The sequence below is a fragment of the Periplaneta americana genome, chromosome 2, assembly GCF_040183065.1.
Source record: "Periplaneta americana isolate PAMFEO1 chromosome 2, P.americana_PAMFEO1_priV1, whole genome shotgun sequence".
NCBI lineage: Eukaryota > Metazoa > Arthropoda > Insecta > Blattodea > Blattidae > Periplaneta > Periplaneta americana.
In genome coordinates this window covers 12,871,582-12,893,472 of record NC_091118.1, presented here as the reverse complement: position 1 = coordinate 12,893,472, position 21,891 = coordinate 12,871,582, and the positions used below count along the sequence as shown (strand labels likewise).

Sequence of the window (21,891 nt, the reverse complement as noted above, 5' to 3'; positions counted from 1 at the left end):
GCAAAACAGGTCTATATACATGAAAGGTTTCAAATGTTTCTACAGTGATATATGCTTCATTCAAATAACTAATACATTGTATAAAAACACAAAATTTGATTTCAGTTAAGCCAAGTGACTGAGGCCCGGCCTCACTTGCCTCAGTCAATCAGCCGCCACTGGTCCCAAGGCTTTAGAGAGAGAAAGCTGCACAAATCAATCACCTGTTCCTTATTTTACAAATGGAATGCAGACAACCTTAATAAAGTTTTAGGATTTTCCAAGACTCTGTAAATTCTGTACAGATAACGATATTCTCCATTGCATGCTGACTTTTATTTCCACACTCCTCATCCTAGCAGCAAATAGCAAACTTGCTATCGAGAATGAAGTTAAAAAGAAATCATCAGCACAGTCAGTAATGTTAACACAAACTGTAACAAGTCACAGTAACTCACCAGAATTTTTCAAAGATTTGTGCGATGTTCTAGATTCATTGGATATTCCTCTCTGGAAATTAAATAACAGAAAACTGACGGTAATTGTGCAATGCAACAGCGGACAATCAATTCTTAGTAATTCAGATATCATCTTCATCATCCATAACATAGACCGGTTGTTCATGATACAGCATGCTGTACTTGTACAAGAGCACAGCCATTAGGCTACACAATCATTCATAGAATAGAAGTGATAACCACAATAAACCTGAGGCTACAGTGCAAAAGAGAGAGAGAGAGAGAAAAGACTTAAGAAATTATATTCTGCAGTGCTGCGAATGCAATGCAGAATGAGACGGCAAATTTAAATACAGTGTGATTTTGTTATTTTCTACTTAGTATGTGTTAGTAAAATATATGTTTTACCTGAGATTATTGGCAACTTACATTGTATGTATGTATTTATTTATTTACGATAGCCAACTATAAAATATCGGTAGGCGCCATGTGCTACATCTACGTTGTTTCCCATGGCGTTATATAGAATTCGGTCTTTTTTAACATTTGAAAGTTACACCTAATAAGTTACAATTTTTCTTTCCTCCGTTGGCTTCTGTGTGACGTATATAGTGACAAACACGTGGTTTTAATTTGCAGCCACAAATATTTTCACCATAAAAATAGTTGACACTTACCTGTAACTTATATTGGTAATTTGCTAGGAGACGTCGTTGCATATAGACCACTTTTACACTAAACCTAAAATTTGTTTTCGCAAGATATACTAAAACCCTAAACTAACCTATCCTAACCTTTTCCTTAATCTGTGACAGGTTACGTTCGGTTAGGTTAATGTTTTACTGTACGTTGTATACACTAAGGTTAAGTTTAGTGTAAAAGTGGTCTATATGCAACGACGTCTCCTAGCAAATTACCTTTATATATTCTAATGCACTGTCTAGCTTTCCCCCCTCCTATTTCTTACAAATGTAACACTCGAGAGGTCCAGGATACAATACGAAAAATGACCACTTTCCTAGTAATTCGTCCTGGACCCCTCGCATATTATATTAGTAACTATAACAAGAAAAGAGGGCGGCTAAAACAGTGCATTACAATAGGATATAAATAGGGAAACTGGCCTATGTATGAAACGAATTTTATGTTGAAAGTAGCCTATTTGTGGCTGCAAAAAATGAAACCACGTATTTAATCACTATATAAACATCTCACTTAAGTTAATGAAAGAAAAAAAAAATGTGCCTCCTTTGGTGTAGGCCTAGCTTAAGTTTTTTTTTTTTTTTTGATGAAATCAACGCAGAAATATTTATTGAGTAACTTTTTTTTGCGTTTTCCCACTAGCGCAGCCACGGAGAGGGGTGGTTTGGCTTATGAAGCTTTTGTTTTTCAATTTATGGGTAATATTCACGGTATTATACAACCAGCGATAAAAAGAAATGCAATTTATAGGTTGAACAATTTCGCAAGAATGATTGGAAATTATGAACTATTGAACAGTTCTTCGATTTGTTGTGTGTATTAGCAATATCCTCTCATGGCAATCAAATAGGCCTGAGGAAGATTGATTCACAATATAGGCTGTAAACGGCCATGATTTAAACAGTGTCGTGTTCTTGGAAGCATGTTTCTCATTTTAGCACCCTCTCCTCTAAAATTCTGGCTGTGCCACTGCCTTTAACGTTACAATGCTAGTAATTGGTAACCATATTATTTCGTACACTTCAATCTTATAATCCAAGAAATATTTTCTCTGAAAACAGCAAGAATCGTTAATATTAAGCTCGACCAAATATTTATCTGGAAGGTTAGGAAGACACAAAATACAGTAACTAATAAAACAAAACGGTTTAACTAATTATTTCTATGATATCACAACGATCCACGTATTATTGGAAAACACAAGCGACCAATAAAACGTCACAAAGAAAATATAACATTATTCTATTCGAGAACGAATAACATAAACTTCGTCTTCGCTACAATTGCCACTTACACACGAAACTTTGACACAATGCTGCCAACCCTAATAATGTAAAGTAATTTCGATAACGATGAAATGAAGGAAAACTAGATAAGTGGAAAGACTGAAACGCGATTATTTTTCATTAATCAAAAGTGCAAGGCATTAAAATGTTACAGGAGACGCTATTAGTGATAATATGTTATATCTATTATTGTGTGGCCTTATATTGGCAATGCACATTGACTAATAAATAGCCGCGCATCGGCTAAAAAAAGCCGAGATGGCGAACTCACACACCACATCGTTCAATGTTCTTGTAATAGATGGCAGGACAGTTCCTTGAATCAGAGACATCTGCTATCAGAGTGGCAAAATACTCCAGATCCACAAGAATAACAATTGATTTTAAGCAAATTCTTTAAGGCTGTGAAAAAGTAAACAACGCGCACATTTTGCCTAGGTTATTATTTTAATTTAATATTTAAGGAATATAGAAACAAAATAAAGTTTAAATATCTTATTTTGTTCAGTGTTAAGGAATTGCTGTTTGCTTTTTTTTCTTTTAATTTTAATTAAGTTATTGTGTTCAGTGTAAACTTTTACATGGCTGAAGGGCCACACATTCAAAATATTATGAACGATTTACAAAACACAATTAATGCCGCCTCGTCAGAGTGTTAAATTTCAGCTTCCTACGAATCTGAAGACTTATTCACGAATTCGTAATGATACGAAAGAGCAAGATCAACCTAACAAGATGAAACCAAATCCTGCTATATTTAGCATTTCAGAATCTTCTATTCAAAACTTGAAGATATGGTACATCCTTCTGTAACTCTTAACAATCGGTTTTTCCCTCTGGAAACTACAGTTGATAGTGTTGACACAGGACCTTCACAACTTATTAATCAAGAAACAATACCAAGAGATAAGCCTCAACACACAAAACAGCCAAGAATGCCACCGATAACGGTGAGTAAATTACCAGATGGAAACTTCTTTGCCCAAAATAATAAATTACAATCATTGCTCACAAATCCAAGGAAAATTAGTTATACGCACGAAGGTATAAGATATTACACTGCCAACAGGTCTGACTATGATAAGTTGTATTCAACTCTTATAGCTAGAAATATACAATTTTATTCTCATGAGCCTAGAGAAAACAAATTGCTTCAAGTAGTTATTAAACGACTTCCCACCTTCGTCGAAGCAGAAACAATGAAAACAGAACTAGAAAAATTGTCATATGCGATTGAACATGTTCGACAGTTATCTGTCCCTATCTTGATAGGAGATGAAAGTACACAAAGACGTCCAATACCAGTCTGGATAGTTACCTTACCAAATAACGAACATTCAAGAACAATTTTTCAATTGAAAGATATAGATCATCACATAATAAAAATAGAAACATACAAACCAAAACCACACGTGATTCAGTGCCACAGATGTCAGGGATTTAACCACACTTCTAAGAGATGTAATTTACAAATCAAATGCGTTAAATGTAGCAATAGTCATTTGTTTGCAGACTGTCCATTTAAGGGTCCTTCAACTCTGCCAAAATGTGCTAACTGTAATGGAAACCATACAGCGAGCTATGGACAGTGTCCAATACAAGTTCAAAACGAGCTGTTCTACAGCAAAAGATTAGAAACAAACAAAATACAATTAAGGAGAGTACGCCCCCTGTGTGGCAGTCGTTTGACTTTCCTACATTACCAAAACCAGATCCCATGTATTTTCATGCATATCAAAACACATTTAATTCTTCTTCTGGTTCAGAATCACTGACAGAATCACTCAAAGATATTGTAACCTTAATGCGATGCCTAAATATTAAGAAAATCCTTAATATATTCCAGCACACTTTACAGCGCCTAAAAACTGCAAGTGACCCTATATAAAAAATTTTGATAATAATAGAAGAAACTGAATATGGCCCTTAAATCCGTATCATTACTCAAAGATCTGGTTCTGTTAAACTTTAATGCCAATGGCATAAGCAATCAATTGTACGAATTCAAGCAATTGTTAAATATACATAGTATTGATGTGGCATGTATCACTGAATCCCATTTAAAGCCACATATGAAATTTAGACTACGTAATTATATCATTTATCGCTCTGATAGATTGGAACGAGAAGGTGGTGGTACAGCAATTGCTATTAAGAAATCAATACCACATCATCTTGCTACTCTGCCTACATTCAACATTCTGGACTCAGTACAGTATATCCTGAAAAAATTATTATACATATGTAAACATAGATATTAAATTTTAAAGAAGGAAAACAAAGAAAAGGGCGTGAAAAATTACAATTGCTATTAATGTGGCACCATGTGATTAATTAGGATTTGGCAGGATTTTTTTAACATAATTATCACAATGTCATCCCTCAGAGATGTTGGCAGAGCAAACTGCCGTCGAAATTCTTCTAAAAAAGCTGGTATAGTCCCTCGAGCACCTATGAGCAAGCCGAATACCTCAACATGAATTAAGGCATATTTCAGCTTGAGGCTCATAGATCGACTTCTTCTCAAGGTGGACCTCGGCTGACTGATGACATTCTACTTCAAAACGTATCGTGGGGTCCACAATGATGCCCTGTTTAGTGTCAGCATTGTACGCTAAAATATCTACTCGTCTCGTTGACCCATTTTCAGCTAGACAGGAGATTTCTTCTTCTACTATCCAGCCCTTATTTCTTAACGCGGCAGCAATTTTGGATCTTACAAGATGATGTCTAGAGTTTCTCAAGAGCAATCCCTGTTCACAGAATCCCAAGACGTGTAGCACAGCTCTAGTTGGTACTCTTTGACCAAAATATAGTGTGGTAATCGATCAGAGACAGTTGTACTATCGATACTTAACACGGCACACTAGAGCGCTCTACCGGATGCAGTAGGGAACCTCAGATATTCTATTACCTATGACATAGCTGTGTAACAGTTATACTGTTATACACGACATATGTAGTGATTATTAGTAAGAAATTTACACACGACTTATAAACGAGGTACTCATTGTATAAGACAGTTAAACGTCTGTATATAGAGTTTTTATTAGTAAGACCATAGTAATATAAATATAACAATAAAGCAGGTTGATATAATTACGATAACATTAAGATATGCGGAGACAAAGAGACGTGAAAAAGAGAGACGACTGGAGATTGCTGGGTTTGCCTACAAAAAACTGTGGCAGACAAAATTTTTATTTCCCTAGACGAAACTGTAGATGCAGTTGCAATTGTTGTCAAACTTCCTCCTAACGAACCAAGGAAGATATAACTTGTTTGTTAAATTCTGAGAAATTCAAACCTGACGATCATTCACACTGGTAAATCTGTTACAAACATAATTTTGTGGCCTACGGAATTATAGTCGGAGGCACCGATTTTGGCAGATGACCTCGATGACATTTCCAGTAGGGAGCCAATATTGTTTGTGTAAGCTGCGAGAATGAGATGCAATAACATTCTGAGTTGTTCATATTTTCATAACAGCAGCTCATATCAATTATCCTTATTATGAAACACACCACAGTACAGTCCTACTCAAAGAATACCTTTAATAAATGTAAATGTCTTCCGTTCGCAATGATTTTACAATACCTCTCCCACATTTTCTAAATTAAATTAATTCTTAATTAAAAGGAAAAAGCATTGCATTGCGCATATTTATATATATGTGTGTGTAATCCTACCCTTACCAGATCAATATACAAGATTTGTCCAGTAATAATCTAGGGATCTTCTCTACTGGTGGTGCGACAATTCAAGTTAATAAAATTACGATTCTTCTTAATAATCAAAATATAATTTGGTTAGTTGGGTAAAATTGCATGCTGCGGAAGTTAGATTTATATAAGAGTATAATAAATAGGATTGTAATGGATATTACAAGGGCAATAATTTCTTCACATGCCCATTGTGAATAGAACAGAGAAGAAAGCGTTTTAAAATATTCGAAATCGTACAAAATATCGGAGAAACCAATTTTCCCTGCACAAATTGCACCAATTGAAAAATATAATTACCATTCACAATAAATACTGTATTTTATGGATTCTAAAAAGTTGTTTATTAATCTAGAGGTATTGGCTGATGACTATACTAAATTCCAGCACAAAATTCATTCAGATGTATGTAGAAATTACACTTTGGATTTTACTAAATGTATTGGCCTACTATCAAAAGGTGTTACATGCCCCCTTAAATACTGTACATGTGTTACCTGTGTTTATGTATATTTGCGGTACCCGATGTTTAATTTTTTTAAATATTCATAGTACTGAAACTGCCATATTGAATTCGCACAAATTGTATTATTCGTAATTTTCGTCTCGAAAACTCCTAAGATATCTAATTTAATTTTTCACCCATTTTTGTCCCACTCCACTACTTTAGGGACAAAGTCGGACTAAATAATACCTTATTTGTATTCTTTGATCGCAAAGCTCCCCAGATATCGACTTTCATCGAGATCGAATGACATGAGATTTCTCACTCCCTTCTGCCTTTTCATCAGTACCTTAGGATATGGTATTTAAAAACTCTAAGAATGTTTAACCCATATTGTAGACAGTAACCTTCATTTTAAATTTTACGTCTCTAGTTAAATATAGTTTAGTGAATTTTTAAAATCGTCGGGTCCTTTCTCTCTCCTCTCTGCTCGGAATTAAAAAAAAAAAAAAAAACCTGAAGTTATTTGAAGGGAGTAGTCTACATGAAATTGAATTTTTTTACTTTCCTTATACATTTTAGAAACAATTCTGAGAGATGAGATGAATAGTCTAATCCAATTTTATGAGTGAATCTTTGTTTTAAATTTAAAGGCTGGTTAAAAAAATAAATCAGTATAATTATTTTGATCATTACTGCCTCCCATTTTCCATCCCTTAATGTTCGTATTTCGTAAAACTCAGTCTTATCTATTGACTAAGGATTAACATATTTCCATATAACATATATATTTCCATATATATAACATTATATTTCCATTTTGTACAATATTCTGGTCACGAGACATAATCATATACTTTGTCTTTTCGGGATTTACTACCAAACCTATCGCTTTATTTGCTTCAAGTAGGTAAAATTTCCGTGTTTTCTCTAATCGTTTCTGGAGTTTTTCCTAACATATTCACGTCATCTGCATAGACAAGAAGCTGATGTAACCCGTTCAATTCCAAATCCTCTCTGTTATCCTAAACTTTCCTAATGGCATATTCTAGAGCGAAGTTTAAAAGTAAAGGTGATAGTGCATCTGCTTGCTTTAGCCCACAGTGAATTGGAAAAACATCACATAGAACTGGTCTATACAGACTCTGCTGTAAGTTTCATTGAGACACATTTTAATTAATCGAACTAGTTTCTTGGGAATACCAAAGACACATATAGACTAGTGTAATATTTGTTTAGTTTTAGAAGGTGACTGTCCAGATCCAATAGAATACTCGGCGTGCATGTTTTCTCTTTTGTCCTACCCATTCCACTGCGACAGAGATAACAAGCGATCTTGCAGCGGTGAGGAACTTGCTCTCGAGTTCACATTAACAAAATCCATCTGCCGAAATCCCTGGCGCCAACTATACACGCGACAATGTCCTTCTGTTGGTGACCGATGGCACTCCCACCCCCTAGGCTACATGTCGAAGGCAGGTAAGGAAATACAGATACGTATCCCCAGGGTGGTTCGTTTAACGAGTCTCGCCCGTGGACTCCATTCATTTCATTCTTAAGTATCGCACACACGTAACCTCACTTGTAAAAGTCATATTCTGAAACAATTGTCTTTAGAGACAATTAATATTAGGTACCCTCCACAAAACTGGCTTCATTTATACACCGACGGATCCTTGATCTCCAGAGAACAAGGTGCCGGTGCAGGTGTTACATGCTGTCTCTTCTCACTTTATAGATCTCTTGAGTATGGAACACAAGTTTTAATGGAGAAATCATTGCGATAAGTGAAAGTCTCAGGAATCTTCTATGCCACATCAATAAATTTAAAAATGCAGTTATATTGTCAGACTCCAAAGCAGCTATTCTATCAATAGTCTCTAAACACACACCTTCATCTCAAACAGCAGAAATAACTAAAATGCTCTCTCAATTAATATCACTCAATAAAAGAATTCTATTCCAATGGATACCATCCCATTGTGGAATCCTGGGAAACGAGAATGCGGATGCTTTAGCAAAGGAGGGCAGCACTGCTACTTACAGACCTGTTACTAAATCTACGTATTACTGTGTGAAAAGATTTCTTAAATCTACATACTTAGACTTCAACAAACAAAATTTGATAACACAATCTCAAGGGAAAAAATGGAACTCTCTGCATCAAAATCCACAGTTAATTTCCGATTTACCACGAAAATCGTCTGTAGCTGCATTTAGATTGGTAACAGGCCATGATTGTTTGGCCAAACACCTGCATAGAATTGGAATATATCAGTCCCCTAACTGTCCATTGTGCAACTCAAACCAAGAAATGGATTCGGAACACCTCAAAATCTGTGCTTCAGTGGCTGGTCATGATAATATCTTTGAAAAATATTGGAGTGCAAGAGGTCAAATGACTTTATTGTCAAATGCCTGGCATTAGAAAACAACAACAACATTTAATAGAGTTAAAGGATTTGGTTTAATTTGTAAGTTTTCTTTTAAATTCGGGATGTTGATATTCTGTTTTAATTCTTGAACCATGGATATGAAACTTTTTTTTAGTTTTTAATCTACGGAGAGGACTGTATGAATGCCAATTGTTTCCTGATAATCTGATAAGCTTTTCATATTGAATAACTGCTTTTTCTTCTATTGTCAATTTGATGGTGTTAAAATTAGTGAGGAATCTCATAGAATCTATTGGAGTTGTTTTGATTCCACCAGTAATGAGTCTGAGAGCTTGGTTTTGAACATATTCTATTTCGTTTATGAAAGGTGAAGTAATTAAAATTTCTGCACAGTATGTCAGCACTGGCTGTATAAACATAAAAGGTTGCTAGTACTCACAGCACTCCAAGCAACTAGCAACTATAGCGAGAAATGCAAAAAATCATCCCAAGCTTCGTGACTGTATATATTAGACTGTGATATTCCTTTAGCGCAAAGAGAAAAGATTAAAATTTTAAAAGTCACATTTAACTAACCTTTGAATCCAATGTGAAACGATATATTCCTGAAGGTATTATATGATTATAATATCCCCTGGAATTACTTCAAAACGCAACCATTCGTCTTTGCCATCTGTCACGTCGAAGTATCCAGATCCTTCACGGACAAGTCTGATTTCTACATCTGTGTGCAAGTGCTCAGTAAAGAAGGTGCGAAGCTGCAAATAAAGTGAAATAAGCAAAGATTAAAAGAGTAGTTATTAAAACAAAAGTGTAAAAACATCCACCACTCACATACATATTTAGTATTTATTTAACCTGGTAGAGATAAGATCGCCAGCCTTCTCCGCCTCTCTACCAGTGGATTACAACTATAATATGAAGAATAAAATTACAATTAATATTACATTTACAATTACAGTAGAAATCAAAGTACGAAAAGATTACCTGATTAATGAAAGTTAGACAATTTATTATAAGTTAAGAATAAAGAAAAAAGTTATTTTTTGTCATTGATTCTAGTTCACGTTAACACTTTATTTGTTAAAAACATAAAATTGCTTAGTCACACGTTAAAAAGTGTTAACATTTTTAAAAAAGGTATATACCTTCGACAGACGGCCAGTTTCGACGTGATGTTGCGTCTTCACCAGTGTCTCCTGAACTACTGGTGATCTTGAATTCTGCGATGTGCATTTGTTGGTTGTGTTGCTCTTATGGTGGGGGCTGGTTGTTTGTGTGTTATGACGTATCATGACATCGAATAATGTGTGGGTATTGAACTGTAATTGTGTGTTAAGTATATGTTGTGGGTATGTTATTGTATTCTTATATATTTAGTATTGGTCTAAGATGTTTAACTGTGAACTTTTTGGTGCGATGTGTAAAATTTCCATATCTGTTTCTATATTATTGTAGTCATGATTATTGTTGATAATGTGTTCCGCGTAATTTGATGTGATATAGGGTTTGGTTATAGCTTTAATATGTTCATTATATCTTGTGTGAAAGGATCTTCCTGTCTGTCCTATGTAAAAATGTGGGCAACTATTGCATTTTAGTTTGTAAACGCCAGTTGAATTATATTTATTTGAATGTTTAATGTGATTATTTAGGTATTTCTGTGTTGTATTATTTGTTTTGTATGATATCTTGTATTTTAGTTTTCTGAATGAAGTTGCAATTTTGTGAGTATTGGTATTGTGATATGTTAATGTTATGTATTTATTCTCACGTGGTGTTTGTGTTGGTTTGTTCTGTTTTCTTTTTTTTTTATTAGTGTGTCTGTTATGTTAGGGTTATATCCAGTGTCTTGTGCTATATATTTTATTGTGTTCAGTTCTTCAGTGTAGTTGTCATTGTTCACTGGTAATTAATCTGTGTGTCATTGTACGGAAAGCTGCACTTTTTAACGTGTGACCAAGTATTTTTTTTGTATTTACTGAATTAAAAATTAAACCTAGAATAACAAAATTGTATAGTGATGAAATTAGCGGATATTAAAATATTTTGTGATAGATTAAGAGAACTATTTACAAGAAACCATGCCTGAATGAGCCTCAATTACTGACCAAGTGCCTAGTAAGTTTGCGTTTGAATTCAATTTTAATTCAACAGTTCTTGATGCTAGCAGGTACCGAATTTCAGAGTCCTGGCAGGGCTACTGTGAAAGAGGATGAGTATGAGGAGGTGCGGTGGGATGGTATTGTTTCATAGTGAGAGTGTGTGTTCAGATTATGGTGGGAAGAAAGGTACTGTCTTCCTCCGACGAGTTTAGCGCTGGACCTGAGGTATTCTTTCCATCGGTGTGGGGGGTTGCAGGTAGATTCTTTTGTTGCTACACCCAAGCCGAGCTGAGTGGGAAGTATTAATCGTCCAAAAATATGCAGTCTTCAGTTTGTAGTAGTGTGTGACTGTGTGCACGTGTTAGTTACTCTATATACGAGTGAAATGTTTCAGTATGATTGTACTTCCTTCCAGACTGCCGCTGTCACTGTTCCCTCCCACTCCAGTACCGCGCTAGGGTAGTCGGAACCGCATTCCTCTCAGCACTAAACTCCTCAGAGGATGACAGTAAGTGAAACGAGACGACAGGTACGAAGGAATGAAGAGTTCAAGATTTCGAAGAGAAGGAGAAGTGAATGTAAATTTCTTTTCTTATCTAGGTTAAGACAATCTATTGGTTCCAGAGATGGGGTAATACAATCATATTTGCGAACATTACTAACAAGACACACACACAAATTATGAGCACGTTGAAGTGTTGTTTTGTCGTCACTGGAAAGGTCAGTCAGTAAAATGTCAGCATAGTCAAAATAGGGAAATAAAAGCATCTGCACAAGGGATTTTTTAAACAAGCGGGAAGAAAGTAGTTTTATTTTTAAGGAAAATTTGTTTTAAAATCAACATTTCAGTTTTACTATCAATTTGGCGGTGTTATTAAAAAATATCAGTATACAGGATGTATGAAAAAGGATAGCACAAACTTATACGTTTCAAAGTACACGATAATAGAAGCAAAAAAGTCCCAGTAAACATGGGTCCGCAAACGAGCCTCATAAACATCGTCCTAGTGTGTTTCTTGGTACAAGCATGCAGCCTCCCATGCATTGCCGTTAGCCCTACCATACATGAAATGCATATCTGTATATTCTCTGTTACTGTAAAGTTTCATTGTAACTACAGTACAGCACAACTGGCATTCAGAAAACTGACGTGACTGACACCTTTTGAGACTGTGTACTTGTATCCGTCCTATACATTCTGCGTGAATGGTTTGATTACAACTCCACCTCTCGGAAATATTCAGTTTTGTAAACAAAGAGCATAGGACTGCTTCTAGTGAGCAAGAAGTAACTCGTACGATGTTTAGGTTAGTTGGTTATTTAACGACGCTGTATCAACTACTAGGTTATTTAGCATCAGTGAGATTGGTGACAGCGAGATGATATTTGGCGAGATGAGACCGAGGATTCGCCATAGATTACCTGGCATTCACCTTATGGTTTGGAAAAAAACCTCGGAAAAAAAACCCAACCACGTAATCAGCCCAAGCAGGGGTCGAACCCTGCCCGAGCGCAACTTCAGACTGGCACGCAAGCGTCTTAACCGACTGAGCAACGCTGGTGGCTCTCATACAATGTTACAAACAATGATATCAGTAGCGGATTGTAACCACACATTCGTAATTTTCTCGCAAACGGCTTGTTTACTGGAACTTTTTTTGGTTCTATTACCATAAACTGTCAACTATGTAAGTTTGCAACATCCTTTTATATACACCCTGTATATGAAAGTTTTATACACAGATTGTTTAAAAGATAAAAAAAAAAACCCTATAGGAAGTGGTATGAGCATGTCATTAGAATGAGTACTGATAGAATGCCCTGGAGAATCTTACGCTACCATGCTCGAGAGGAACACAAGTCCAAACACGCTCACGAGAAAGATAGATTTAACAGCTATAACATTTGGAGCCAGAATGAACCAATTGGTTAAATCATTGTTAGATGATGATGATGATGATGAAAGCTTTGAAAATTGTATAATCCTGCTCAAGATATTAAACACGATACAAGCATTTTCAGCATCAATTTTCAGTTTTTACAGTTCATATACAAGGTGGATCAAAAGTCACTTTCCCCAATATTCGTTCTTAGGTTTTATACAGATGTCATAACTTGAACAAACGAATAGCTGGTGTAATAAGTGATGTGTTGGCAACCATGTTCGTGCGTCAACTGTTTTTTCGATGTCATGAATTGAAAACAGTCCTTGTTTTGCCCATATGCAGTTGATATGAAAACAGGATGGAGGACGACATCATTTTGGTGTAGGAGTGAGGAACTTCTTGAACCAGCAATTCCATGAATGGATTGGCCGTCGTGGCACAACAAAATGACTACTCAGATGATGCAACCTGAGGTGCAGAGATCTGCATCGGATGTTTTCGCTCGAGTGCCAAGTAGTTCATAGCATAATCCAATAGGTAGCGCACATGCATGATGGGTAAAATTGTCACGAGCAATAAATCTTCGAACAGTATAAGCCGAGCGTTAGACATTCGTTCTTGTTACAGTGATGAACTGTGTAGTTCATCACATCATAGATGTTTATCATTTCAAAACTTTGCAGTGTTTAACTAATCTCTCCATAGTATAACTACAAAACTTGCTTTAAAATGTAATATAAATGTTGTAGGTAAATGTTTTTTTTTCTTCCACACAGGAGTTATTTTGTTTTTGCCACATCTGATAGATGTTATTGGATGTAAATGTAATTATTATAAACGGAGAACACAATCATGATAATGCAAGAACTGTATCAAGTCTTCTAGTAATAATTATAATAATAATAATAATAATAATAATAATAATAATAATAATAATCTCTAATAATTAGGTCTGTAACAGTTGTGCAGCATAATTATTCGTTTTATTATATTTTCTGTGACATTATCTCTGTACTAACATTGTTATTAATATACTGCTATATCAATAATATTTTGTAAAACGTTTCTACATTGTCGCAGTACATAGGCGGAACACTATGCATGGACCTATCGTATTATATATGTGGTAAATCAAATATTGAATAATTATTAATTAGCAATAATAACTGTATATCGAAGTTTTTTTATACTACTTTATTTATAACTTCATGTTCCTGTTTTGGTACGTTCCATTGACTGTTCCATTAAACGTTTGTCATAAACGCAGAAAATAAAGCCTTATTTTTACCGTGTGAGCAAAACATGTGTGTATCTTATCTGTCGCCTTCCATACAAGATAAGACATGTAGGTGAGATGACCTTGTACTGTGCTTCTATTTATTACGAGCGTATCACGACCGATCGTATCTCACTCGAGGGCGCGACACTCGACCGAGTTCAAGCGAGTGATTTAACTCCAATGCAGCACTCTGCTGAGAAGTATCCTGAAAAATTGTTTCTGCTCAGAAACCACAGAATTTGCATCAGTTACAACAGATGATCAAACACTCATTCGTGAAAATCGATAAAAATCGTGAGTTATGTTCTGCCACCTCTAAATAAGTGTCTAAACATTGTGAATTGTGTATTGAGAAACAGGGCCTCCATTTTGACCAATTCTGTAAAGGAATGTGTAGTCAAATGTAAATTGAATGTAATTAAATGTAAGGAAGTGTTTGGGGAAAGCGACTTTTAACCCACTCTGTACATTTTAATTACTGACCACAAGTGGAGATGGGTGAAGTGTTTCCTAAAAATGATCAGATTTTACAGATTTCCAACAAATTTTGGTACTTTTTACATACCAGTCGAAAGAAAAAACTGCCTTTGAAGGAGAATAATTTGCAATTATTCTAACTGCTGTTACATAACTGATCACAAGAACCAAGAAATTTAGAAAAGCAGCTATACTGATAGATTCCAAAGCTGTAATAGAAGCCATCACATACCACAAAATACCTCATTCAGCAACAATAAAAAGAATAGGAATAGTAGTACATCGGTTAACAAAATTGGATAAAATAATAACTTTATGGCAATGATCAAGCAGATTGTTTTTTTTTTTTTTTGCAAAAACAGAAACTAAAATCAATTACTAAACTACAAAATTCAGCAAATTTGGGCTAAAAAAAAATATAATGAAAAATAGTAGTATGAGAGAATCACCAAAGGAAATCATAAAAGAGAAAAAATGGGAAAACATCCATGAAAAATTCAAATTAAATAGAAAGAAACCACGAAAAGAAGCAGATGTATTATTCCGTTTGACAACAGGTCATGACTGCTTACAGAACTTCTGCACCAAATCAATATGAACTCACCAGGATGCTATATCCTGGACCCAATGAACGAGCAACATTTCTTAACGTGCAGAAAGCTTGACACAAAAAAGCAGAAGGAAGACAAGATCACACCTCTACTGGGAAGCCAAGTTCCTGACATGACCCCAATAGAAGGATCATTGAAAGAAGAAGAAGAAGAAGAAGAAGAAGAAGAAGAAGAAGAAGGATGAGGAGGAGGATAAGGTTTGTTAAATGATATACAGTAATGCCATTTCATAGCACTTGATTCATGAGTACCACCTACGCCACTGTCAGAAGACTTGGACAATCATCACATATAATCCTTTCGCTATAACAAAAATCCTAGTATAAACAATAACACGTGACTGAAGTGAGGCTTCATTGGCCACTGTTTGGCGCCATAGATTCTCAGTACATGTTCCCGCCTACTGTTGTACATTCTGTTTCATGTTAAACATTTCCCGTTACTCGTCCAGTAGACCTAACCTCACTACTATGCATTCATTTGCTTAGGAAACATTTACTTTATAATTACTGTAATTAAAACGCACATAAGTTATTATATACATTTAAGACTATTTGTTTTTCTTCGCTTGTGAGAGGGTTTCTACTCTTATGTTTAGTAACCACACACACCCAGGATGCAGAAGCCATACTTCAGTACCACATGCTTACGTGAACAACGATGAGCTCAAGTGACGCCAGCTTGTTACAAGAACAGACTACCTTGGTATTACTGTTGGTATTCATCCGCGTTCATAGTACATAACAAAATATAAAAGTAGCTTTTCTTTTACATAGCATTTTACATATGAGTGAAGTTATATGTTTCATTGTATTTAACAACTAGAATTCAATTTTTTATTTTCAAATAATACAAGATGATAGTTTCCAAATACGGACTATATTTTCCTGCGTCGTGTGAGAGTTTCGACTGTGAGCCAATCACGGGTATGACAGGCACGTGCTTGTGTTTACAGTAGGATTTTTCTTACAGTGAAAACAGTATAGACGGTGAGTCAGGAGGAAAGGTACAGGGTGTGAGAGATGATTCTGAACAAAAAAGTTTAAATGAACATATGCCCTGTTCTTAACAGTATTTGAAAATCACGAGCGTCAGTCTTACGTTCTTCATCAGCACTCACATGCAGACGCAAACAAAATGACATTAGGTTGTAACAGGATCAATGCAAATATCCTGGGCATTGGATCGGTTATGGTGAAGCCATTTCTTGGCCACCGAAGTCACCCGACTTTACTCCATTGGATTACTGTGTTTGGGGTTGGCTTAACAGAGAAGTCTACAAGCGAAAAGTGTAAACTTCTCGCTCGCATTTTACATGCTTGTGCTCAAGTAAAGGAATGTCCGAATCAGCTCAGATCAGCAACACAGCAGCTGTCTACAAGAGCTGCAAAGTGCATTGAAGTTGACGGTGGACTTTTTGAACATGTTCTGTAAAGAAAAGTACGCAATTAAACAGAGCATAAGGTAACAATGTTTTAATTTACCCCACCTGCACTTTTTCCGTTCCTCATCGTTTCCATTAGTTTTCTCCGAAACCGTTAAGAACAGGACATATGTTCATATAGACTTTTTCGTTCAGAATCACCAATATTGTCAACCCTCAATCCATGTACGTTTCCTACTGACTCACTCTGTATACAGAGCGCAGAATCAGCCAAAGCAAGTCAAAGTGTATGGATCTGTCCTGTGTTCAGCCCTTGAGAAAGCTTCTATTTCAGCACCAAAATTTGTGGCATTTGCTGTGCATCCTGGGTAATGGAAAATGATCTATAATTCAAGGCAAAAATGTCTACAGAAATTGAACAATTCAGGCAACGGATCTATCAGAACCAGAGGTCTGCATCGGACGTTTTCGCTCGAGCGCCAAGTAGTTCACAGCATAATCCGATAGGTAGTGAAAATGCATGATGGGTAAAATTGTCGTGAGCGATAAATCCTCGAAAGATATAAGCCGAGAGTTAGACATTCGTTCTTGTTACAGTGATGAACTGTGTAGTAACATCATAGATGTTTATCATTTCAAAACTTTGCAGTGTTTAACCAACCTCTCCATAGTACAACTAAAAAACTTGCTTTAAAATGTAATATAAATGTTGTAGGTAGGCCCTAAATGTTTTTTTTTTTTTTTTTTTTTTTCCACACAGGAGTTATTTTGTTTTTGCCACATCTGATAGATGTTATTGGATGTAAATGTAATTATTATAAACGGAGAACACAATCACGATAATGCAAGAACTGTATCAAGTTTTCTAGTAATAATAATCTCTATAAATAGTGTATCAATCTTTGCATCTGTAACAGTTGTGCCGCATGATTATTCGTTTTATTATGTTTTCTGTGACGTTATCTCTGTACTAATATTGTTATTAATCTACTGCTATATCAATAATATTTTGTAAAACGTTTCTACTACATTGTCGCAGTATATAGGCGGAACACTATGTATGGACCTATCATAAAATATGTGGTAAATCAAAATAATATTGAATTATTATTATTTTTTTTTAATAACACTTATGCCATAATGCCATAATGGAATAGTAGAAACGTATGATCACCTCCGAACCAAGTACTATTGGCCTCATCTAAGAGAGCAAATTAGGACACTGACAAACCAATGCAATCTTTGTTTAAGGAACAAATATGAGAGGCACTCCAACGAAGTAACGAACCAAGGTCCTATCACTAGTGACCATCCCTTTGCTCAGATCCACATTGATACATTCCATTTCGAACAGAAGCGCATCTTAACTTTGATAGATATATCTCGAAATACGGACAAGCATATGTACTGCCTAATGGCACAGCCTTAGCCGTACTAAGTCAATTACAAGTATATTTCTCACACCATGGGTTCCCAAAGAAAATCACCCACGACCAAGGAGGAGAATTTGAAAACAATGTTATCAAAGAATACTGCCAAGCCACAAACATTGAATACCACGCTACTACTCCTTTGAATTCCTCGTCTAATTCACCTGTAGAGCGACTGAATTCCACTCTTCTTGAAAAACTACGTATTTCAAGAGACAATGATAAATTCACTCCCCTCTCAGAACTTGTGACTACAATAATTACGAAGTATAACTCGTCGATTCATTCCACAACTAAACAACCTCCATTCAGTATTTTATATGGGCCCTACTACCAAGCATTAGATCACATTTTCTCGCCCTCTCCCAAAATCAATGAATATATTGAAAGACAAGGTAATCAATTGAGAATTCTTAGAGATAGCCACCCTAAACCTGACGCATCGACATTCGATCATACATACCAGATAAATGAAACTGTCTATGTATTAGATCCCCTCACAAGAAACAAGAAACCTGTACAATGAAGGTGTAATAACCAAAATTGAAGGAAACAAGGTATACTGTAAGATGAAAAACGGTAAAATACATGTAAGAAACTTCCGGGACATAAAACCTAAAAGACGGATTATTACAATCCCAGGTTCCTCCTCGGACATGGCTCCATCCACACTCAGCCCATAAAGACCCAAGGATTTTATGCGGACTCAATGGGACCCGCCATAATAATTAACGATTACCACAAGTTCATGTTTCATTTCAACCTTACAAGCTTAAGGGAATCTTACAATAATATTCGCAACACTGCTCCCGGGTTAGGGTTAATGTTACGTGGTAACAATACTCTCCCTTATTTAATGTTCGAATTAAACGAAACTGTTAAAGAGGCGAAGAAAGAATTAAATAAGTTACTACCATTACCATCGAGGCCAAAAAGAGGTCTAATAAATGGCTTAGGTAATGTGATCAAATTCATCTCTGGCAACTTAGACCAAGATGATTTAGATAACTTGCAGGGTCAAATAGACTTATTAAGACAGAGTAATATTAACGGAATTAAACATATAAATAAATTAATATCATTCAGTAACTCAATTGCTCAAAAATTCTACGGTGAAATGAACCATGTAAATAATAATATGAAGGTAATCCAAGGTATTTTACAGGAAGAGACTTCAAGATAAACATACTGGAACATCTGCAATATGTGTTATTGTGCGCGAACAAGTTTAATGAGTTTGTGCGAGTGCTCCAAGAAACTATTAGTTTATCATTCAATGAAATGACCAATATTAAGTTATTTTCACAAAAAGACTTATAAGCATGATGAGACATTTACAATCCATTTATCCCACTAAAACTGTAATTCATACGGACCAATATCATCAGTTTGAGAATCTTAAGTTATCGAGAACACAAACTCTTATGATGGAAGAAGAGACGATTGTTATTATCTCACCGATGCAAATCAATACCAACTGTATTCAATTTCGCCTGTACCTAGCATTAAGGATCTTGTATTAATTCCCTCAGAAAGATACTATTTACAAGGACCTACCTTGAAATGGTCCAAAATAGCCTACATTGTGTTAAGAATACTCAATCCTATGTATGTGTATATTATAATATCAGGACAACTAACTGTAATCTAACCGATACTTCAGGCTGTGAATTTGCTTTTGTCAGGAATGATGTTCAACTCTTCCAGTCCTTAAACAGAGAACACATTCTTTTCTTCAGTAGGAAACCTGAAGTAATTTTTCAGACTTGTCCGGACTCCCAGAGAACTATAAAACTCTCCGGACCAGGTATCATATATACCAATGAATCCTGTCCTATTTCCAGTATGGGGATAACTTTGCAACAACATCCAACCAATTATGTGCACTCGTTCCCACTCCTACCAATCCAAAACGAACCTTACGTAAAGAAAGAAATAAATTTCCATTATTCCCACCTTGACGTAAATAAAATGAAGTTAGACCTTAAACCCATTCCCGAACATAATACCACTCTGAAGCAATTTGTAACTGTAAATGTAACCTTTGTAATGATTATAGTATGTGTTGTCTTATTAATTTATAGAAAGAAACTGTATCAATTATATGTCATATGTAAAATGTAAAACAAGGAAGAATATTACCGAGGGCGGTAATGACCAACTGATGGTGGAGGAGTTATGTATCCCGACCCCAGTGGTCGAGCTACGAGCCCAAAGGCTCAGAACTTAGGGTTTTAATAAGTTCATAGTAATATCATATAAGGGTTTTAATAATTTAATGTTAATATCATAAGAATTATTCTGGCCAGACATATAGTCTGTGCTTTATCATTAAGACAATAACCCCTGACTTGAAGTCATGCGTCTTATCACCTCACGAGGGTACGAGTCACAGTTCACCCTAGCTGGACTCAAATAAGATGACATCCCATCACGGGGACATGACGTCAATATGCAACGTCATTCTGTCAGACCATGTAAGTTTGACACCAGAATTGACACGTGACCCAAGCCTGGGAGAATTGAATAAAACCGAGGGTTTTGAGCCACTCGCTCTCTTTCGTTTAGTTGCCGTCAGAGTTGTAATAACCGACCAGCAGGTTCACGTTTCAAGTCTTGGGTTCAAACCCTGACTTAGTCCCTAACTGACATGTAGTTCAGATTAAGGGAATTGTACACTTCAGAACCGGAAATTCAGGATTTAAATAGATCAAGTTTCATTAAAACTGGCTTCTCATTTCAGTGAATAAGATATCACACAGCGCGACGTGAACCAACGGAACCGTGGCTTCAAGTTCGCGAAATATAAATACTTGTTAAGCTGCAGAAACTTAACTCTGGCACCAGGCAGGACCTGTCCGGCTGGCATATGATTGATATGTAATAGGTCCGTAATGCATGCGCAATTGACACGGCTAATTACGTTTACTTTCAAGGGAAAAAATCGGGAAACTTACTTTCCGGATGCGCCTCGTACTTTATTCTACTTCCTCCTACTATTACTTCTCCCATGTTCTAAAAAGAGTTCTTTACTAAATCCTCCAAATAGGATATTATTTTGGCGAAAGAAGTTTTACCCTAGGTCAATTTCTAATGGAATTAGGTCGGTCCAAAATTTTATTAATTAAAAAAAGGAATCTTTGGGCCCCCAAATTCGATTTTCAAGTTTGGATTATATAAATTGCTTAGATTACTCCCAGGAATCATGTCACCAAAGTTTGAAAAGGAAAGAATGTGGATTTTTATCCTAAGAGTCGATGTACACCTTATGTCTTAATAAATAAATGACTCTTGGGAATGTAACACATAACGAAATTATATACGGCTCCCATGTCAATTTGATGTGCATTGTAATCCCTAATAATCTTACTTTTGTTCGATTGTCGCCAATGGTAATAGGCCTATACCTCAATGACAACAATATATTCTGTGTTTTGTTTAAATTTAGACGAAAACGGTTAACTGCTTCACTATAATAAGCATAGTATAGTACTATTATAATCATAGCGATACTTACTTTAAAATATTCAACACCTGTCAACTTATATAATTTATCAAGATCTACATAGCATGGAGGCTCTCGATGATGTTCCAATCTTTGGTCCTCTTGCGAAGAATCCATGTACCATGCACGAACCATTTTTGTTAGTACTGATTCTGAAACGGCAAGAATTTCTGTACATTTACAGCAAAGGTAAATTACACAATATACAATGAAACTTAATAAA

At 35.6% G+C, this 21,891-nt stretch overlaps 2 protein-coding genes and 1 pseudogene across 6 annotated transcripts in view; 1 reads left to right on the top strand and 2 right to left on the bottom strand.

The window, feature by feature from the left end:
* Nucleotides 1–9,705, bottom strand: part of LOC138713738 (serine beta-lactamase-like protein LACTB, mitochondrial) — a 24,347-nt gene extending 14,642 nt beyond the window's left edge. The window contains exon 1 of the mRNA XM_069846107.1: nt 9,568–9,705. The gene's annotated coding sequence lies outside the window, so the exon portion shown is untranslated. The remainder of the gene's footprint in view (nt 1–9,567) is intronic.
* The window catches only part of LOC138713499 (golgin subfamily A member 6-like protein 24), a 588,053-nt gene that overhangs the window by 491,333 nt on the left and 74,829 nt on the right, over nt 1–21,891 (top strand). Inside the window, exons 1-2 of one of the 5 annotated variants that reach the window (XM_069845698.1) lie at nt 2,603–3,375; nt 11,512–11,674. The exons of 3 other annotated variants lie outside the window; for them this stretch is intronic. The gene's annotated coding sequence lies outside the window, so the exon portion shown is untranslated. Of the gene's footprint in view, nt 1–2,602; nt 3,376–11,511; nt 11,675–21,891 lie in introns of those variants that run through there. One more of the 5 variants, XM_069845725.1, reaches the window with a different exon arrangement.
* On the bottom strand, nt 2,089–21,891 carry LOC138711626 (acireductone dioxygenase-like; annotated as a pseudogene).